The sequence below is a fragment of the Beta vulgaris genome, chromosome 4 (genome assembly GCF_026745355.1).
Source record: "Beta vulgaris subsp. vulgaris cultivar EL10 chromosome 4, EL10.2, whole genome shotgun sequence".
Taxonomy (NCBI): Eukaryota; Viridiplantae; Streptophyta; class Magnoliopsida; order Caryophyllales; family Amaranthaceae; genus Beta; species Beta vulgaris.
Window position 1 is genome coordinate 30,496,518 of NC_079205.1, and position 6,637 is coordinate 30,503,154.

General features: G+C 34.8%; 1 pseudogene; it reads right to left on the minus strand.

Moving 5' to 3' along the window:
• Positions 1-4,441: 4,441 nt before the first annotated feature.
• Positions 4,442-5,021, minus strand: LOC130591022 (uncharacterized; annotated as a pseudogene).
• Between the last annotated feature and the right edge of the window lie 1,616 nt (positions 5,022-6,637).

Below are 6,637 nucleotides of genomic sequence, written 5' to 3' on the forward strand. Positions count from 1 at the left end.
CATTTATATAGAAAATTTAATTGTGAAGCTAAGTTTCCTTTATTTGGTCCAATATAAAAAAAGTTATTGAAAAGAGAAAAATAGAAGTGGAAGGGAGAGGATGGATAAGATGAGAGTAAAAGGTTGCTAAGGAGAAAATGTGTTTTCTTTATTTCTTAAAGGAAAATAATTTCACTTACAGCTCCTTTGATGAGAAGAAAAGGAAAACTTATCTTCATGAAAAGCATTTTATACCCTACCAAACGAAGACTTAATATAGTAATAATGTTGATTGATCTGATTAAGTGAAAGAATGGAATCATCCTTTGTCAATTAATCAAATTTTAGGGTTAAATTAATGATAACATATTTAAAGTTTGATGTATATATGTAATATATGAAATATCACATGAAGTGAAATCTTTAAAAGAGGGAGAACGCCACATGGAAGATACAACTTATTGACAACATTTTTTTAATATATATGTAAAAACTTATAATTGTTGTTTAACAACATATTTCACTAAGGACATGCTTGAACTTAGGAGTAAGATACATGGTTCCTTTCCTTTACCCCTCTTTTTCTACTTTTTTTTTTCTTTTTCCTCCTAATTACTTCTCAACTGCAGACATAATCTCCCCCTTTCAAAATGTGAATTTTTTCTTTTCCTCTGCCATTGAATTTTGTCCTTCCTTACTCCTCCTTTTCTTAGGACCACACTAGCTTTTAATGCACGCGATGCGTTCTACGATATTTTTCCCAAATCAAACCACTACTCACCCAATTACTATACCATATTTCTGAATTTCACGCAATATTTTTCGTCTCTCTATTCAATTGAACATCATCTTCATCAATTTCCCCCAATTCAAACCAGACGCTCGAAGGAACCATAACCTTCTTCTTTCTCGAGAAAGTTCATTTTTTTCTCTTCAGATTATTTTTTCATTGTATAATTCCACCACTTTGTCAAAAGTGATACATACCCATCTAATTTCTAATTCCACTACTTTGTCAAAAGTGATACATACCCATCTACTACCCCCGTTTCCTAAAGATCTTCTTTGTTACTGTTCCTACAGATACCAAGGAGGATCCATTTGTGTGGGGTATGGAGTGAGTAAAGTAGGAGAGAGAAAGGGGTTAAGATAAATAAAAAAATAAAAAGGAGTTAAAGTAGGAGAGAGAAAGGGAGTAAAATTGAATTAATAATGTAATGGTGGATCATATGATAGGGACATGAGAGGGTAAAAAGGAAAAAAAATTCCAAACAAGGAATAAAGTAAAAGAGGGAAGATCTCTTGGAAACGCACTTAAACGGAAAGAGGGAGGATCTTTAGGAAACGAAGGGAGTAATTTCTAATTCCACTACTTAGTCTAAACATAAGAGTAGACATGAAGCACTACTTTTAAAAAAATAGATTAACTTGAACTAATTAGCCATTTTTCATAGCTAAAAAAAAATCACATCCTAATGTTATAACGACCAAACTAAAACCTTTTTTTATTTTATTAATGTCAATAGTCAATATCTTTAAATATAAATTAAGGCTATTGACAAATTCAACCTTCTTAAGTCAAGTTTTTTTTTTCCTTGTCAATAGTCAATGTCTTTAAATATAAACCGAGGTTATTGTCAATAGAAGACAGTGAGTACATATACTGTTGCTTAATTAAGCCAACTTTTGCAAGTCTATATTTTGAAGCCAACTTTTACAGTGCATTGGCTTCATCAACTTCAATATTGATCGTTGAGTGATTTTGGCATCATCAACTTCATTATTTCACGTTAGAACTCACATTAGAACTTGCTACTTAAATCGGTGAAGAGTGAGAGTGAACTCAAGACCATCCGACCAAAAAAAAAAAAACAACGCTCCAACTATTCATTCTCTCTCTCCTCTCGGCCTAAAAATTTCAGTACATTTCTAACTATTCATTCTCTCTCTCCTCTCACTACAAATCTACAACCTATATTTTGAAGGAACCCAGTTCATCAAAGTATGCAATATACAATAACAAAACCAGGTGTTTCAAGTCTTAAGCAGTAGATCTAAGATTAATTCATCCCACGCCTTGTTTTCTTGCATGACAAACGTTCATACTACATAGGATGATTTTTTTTTTTTTTGAGTTTGTAATTAGTGTAGTGTAATTATTCTTTTGTCATGGCTGATGTCTAGTTTTAATGACAAAAAACTACATGAGTGGTAATACCCTTACTAGAGATGGCAGCGAATCCTGGACCCGACCCGGATCCGTGGACCCGGATCCGTTTTTCCGGGTCTGGGGCCTAAAATAATGGACCCGCTGGATTCGGGTCAGATTCGGGTCCACTTGTCAGATCACGGATCCGAGTCTGAATTTGTACAATAGACCCGGACCCAGGTCCGCAGATCCGTTTTTTGTAAAAAAAAAACCCACATTGGGCTGGCGCTGGCTGGTCCATTTTTAGGACTCCTAAGTCTCCTAAGTCCTAAGTTCTGCCTAAACACGTAAAACCCTAACTCCCTAGTCCCTCTCCCTCCTGCTACGGTGCTACCAACCGCTTCTCCACCAACTTCCGGCGCGTTTCCGCAACAATTCCGTCGCGTTTCCGCAACAGTTCCGGCGACCGGTTATCTGCGCGTTCTCCAACAGTACCGGCGGCCAGTTTCTCCACCGTTTCTCAACGTTTCTCAGGTCTTTCTCGAAGGTATTATCCACCGTTTCTCCACCATAAAACACTTTGTAAACTGATTTTTTTCTTGAAAATGAAAATTCCCTCCCATAATATGTTACTTTCTCCACCAAGGAAACCAGAGAAAGGACTTTCTTCATAATGGAAGTGTGTGATACGCATAGAAAAGTTCATTATAAACTGCTGCTTGAAGAGGCTTGCAAGTCGCAAAGCTTGGAACGGGTCTAGAATTTTACTTTTAAACATTTGACCGTATATCTTCTGAACGCTTCAGTAAATTAATGAAACAAATTGGGTAAAGATGACAAATGGGGAGAGCTTCCTCAGTGCTGTTTATTGTAAAAGAATGATGGAATTATGGAGAAGTGTTCTGTTTGTCCTATCTTTTTTCTTGTTATCTATTTTCTTGAAATCTTATTTGATATTGATGATTTTCTAGGGTTTGATTTGGTATGATATGTTTAGGGTTTCAGTTTTTGATTAAATTGACTTTGTTGTTGAAAGTTATTGTTAGTTGTAATGAAATTGATCTTCCATCCGTTGCAGATGTGAACAATTAGCGTTTTAACGCTTCTGGAAAACATTTTAATATCACAAAGTAAGTGAAATTGCATGAAATGAGTCGGATCCGTTTTGGATCCGGATCCGGATCCAGGGTCTAAAAACGGACCTGGATCCGGGTCCATGTGGACCCGGTCCAGATCCGATCCGTTGACATCCCTAACCCTTACCAACTTATGAACCAAACACATTTTAAGCCCCTTTAGTGCCATTTAGGTGCAATAAAACATTGTCTTGTCAATAATTGGATTATAGGCTTTTGATTTGCTTTCAAGTTTTCCACCAAATTTTAGATTTTACTTCAAGCATGCTGACGCACATTGATCCAACTATGAGAGTGAAAAGGATGCTTATGACATCACAAAATCCATCATCAAATCCACAAATCCATCACTTCCACCAAATCCAAACCCAAAATATGGAAGACGAAAAAGAAGCAGGATACAAATAATAATATTAATAAGGATAAAAGTAATGGTAGCATTAGAAGTCTTAAACTCTTTACGTAGAGTAACTTAGCATCACAAAAGTTTAGTAATATACTTTGCAACTTAAATAGCACTAATATTTAGCATTGTACTACCTTCCGTCTCACAATACATACACCATTTTTCTCTTTTGAATGTTTTACATTACGGCTCCGTTTGGTAGGGCGTAAAACGTTTTCCTGGAAAACTGTTTTCCTCTATTTTCAGTTTTACATTGTTTGGTTGACAAAGGAGTGTAAAACCATTTTCCCTTGGAGTAAAATTATACTCCCAATGATGGAAAACCATTTTCCCTTCAAAATGAAGGGAAAACGGTTTTTTTTATCTCTCTTACACATTCCTTTCACTACCTCTTTACTTTCCCTTTCATATTTCTTTCATTTTCATTATTTTTCTTACATAGAACCAAACAATGGAAAACTAATTTTGGAATTGTGTTTTCCATTGTAAATTATTTTCCATGAAAATCATTTTATACTGAAAATATTTACGCCTTACCAAACGGAGCCTACATGCACCATTTTTTTTTAGATGTTTTACAATACGCATTCACAACACTCTCTTTCCTCACCCTTAGTTTGTATGCCATATAGAAATGGTGCATGTATGGTGAAACGGAGGTAGTATATAGTATATACTATCCTACAACTTAATCAAAGATTAATAACAGTACCACAATGTAATGCCATAAAAAATCCAGGTATCATCAAAGCGATAGACAGAATCATGTTACTACCTTTCTGATGCACGAGCTGTAATAGTTGAAAGCCTTGCATGTATTTTTCCAGCAGGTGAACCTAGAATGAGACGCTCAAGGCAGTCCTTTGCAATTTTGATTTGAGAATTAGCAACCACAATCCTTGTTTTAGTAGCATTCTCAATCATGAATTTAGTTTTACCAGCTTTCCCACATTGCGCGATCCAAGTTGTTCCCCTTAAGTGTACGCTTAATCTCCCTCATATCCAAAGGAGACAAATAGATATGATCATACCTGAGAAAAGCATCCCTGCTGATTCGTTCAGGACCAAAACCCACCATGAAAGCTTTCACAAAACTACACACTTATCAAGGTTGCTAATGTCTGGAGTGTCCGGCATGGTCTTAAGTTCAACCCTTTTTGCCTTAAGATTCATGCGAATGTCAATCTTCATCTCATTGCGGATTGCTTCATATATCTGGGTTTTCCAAACTTTTTTTAGGTGGTGTAAGACGGTGTTGTGGAGTAAGTACATAACAAAACTGAATGTCATCACCATCTAACACATCCTCAGGCTTGATAGGCTCAAATGCAGGCTTCTTTGGCAACTCCATAGCCATGTCTCTGCATAAAAAAAAAAAGCCCCTGCCATCAACAAACAAACAAGAATAAATTAACAAACACATGAAAATATGCGCGTTGTACAAATTGTAACATAAAATTATCATCCTTTGGTTCCATGAAACAAGCATGAAATCACAAGTTAAACCAAAAATTCGAATCATCAGTTTCTAACCTATAAAACATCCCAAAAAACATGAAAGAACATGAGATAAGACAATTGAAGTTGAAATCATGAAACAAACAATAGTAATCGCATAAAATAGTATTAAATAATCACATCAAATAAATCTTTAAAATCGCAAGAGATGAATCACATGAAAAATCGCAAAAAGAAGATCGTCTAAGCAAGTAGATTCATCTAAGAAGAAAAAAAACCCTGGAACGAGGTTTGAAGATCAATTCGAACCTCCTGCCTTAGAATTTCGTATGAGTGAAGGGAGGATGTGATTGTCGTTGTTGCCATTTTAGGCGAGAGGGCATTGGTATATTTTTTTTTAATGGAAATGAGTGTAAACACAAATTTTAGATGTCTGTAAAATGGAATCAAAATATGTGAACAAATGATAATTTTATTAATATAAAATTATGAGTACAATCAATATCATTATCTAAAGCAAAATCCTAAATCCTACGTGTCAAGCTCACAATAACCGAGCAATTCTAGAGCATTTAGGCTATCCACGTAGGATTGCCTATGTGGCATCCGAAATGGTTAAAGTTTTCGGTATTTTTGAAAGGTTAATTATGGGTGATTTGAGGTAATTATTGATGATTGGCTTAAATTGTGGAATAAAAAAGGCAAGTTCGGATTCTAAAATCTCTTATTATGCTATTGATTGCCCGAATTTTTTTTTCTAATGTTATGTACATACGTTTTTCCTATATACTTTATATATGATAATGAAATCAAAATATCAATCAAGGATGATTTATGTTAATTGTCAATCAACTTTAATTTCGGCCAATCAACTATTTAAATTTTAAAAAATTGCCGAGATTAATTACATTCTAGAGAGCTCCATTTAAGTATAAATATGACCGAATTTTCATTCATCAACACTGCTCATTTTCGTGCTTTCAACCTGCACTGTCATGCCAACTTCCTCCTCCGCCTCAAAACCAATACTATGTCCTCCACAAAATATTATAAAATCCCATATTCGAAAAGAAAAATGGCCCACTAAAATTGACTATTCGAATTTTCTTGATGTGGAATCTATGGTTTTAACACTATTTCGTGGAGGGCGTCTATATTTCCACGATGTGTCGAGTATGTTCACGTTTCATATCAATAGAAGCAATGAAGTTTGGGCTTATGTTGAAGATGTCAATACAACAATAGATGGTTATCGTCCATATTTTGATTTTTGGAATATGATGATATATGATCTACAATGCCATCCTCCTAGGGCTTACAAAGTTGATGATGACTATTTTGAAGACATTGATTTAAACAATACGGATTGTAGTCGTATCAGTAATAAAGTTTTGCTCGATTATATTTGTAATGAAACGACTCATGTAGAGTTGAACAATACTAATTCGTAGTGTTCTTTGCTATTGTTTTACTTCTATTTTATTAAAGCTCTTAATAATGTCGAATTAA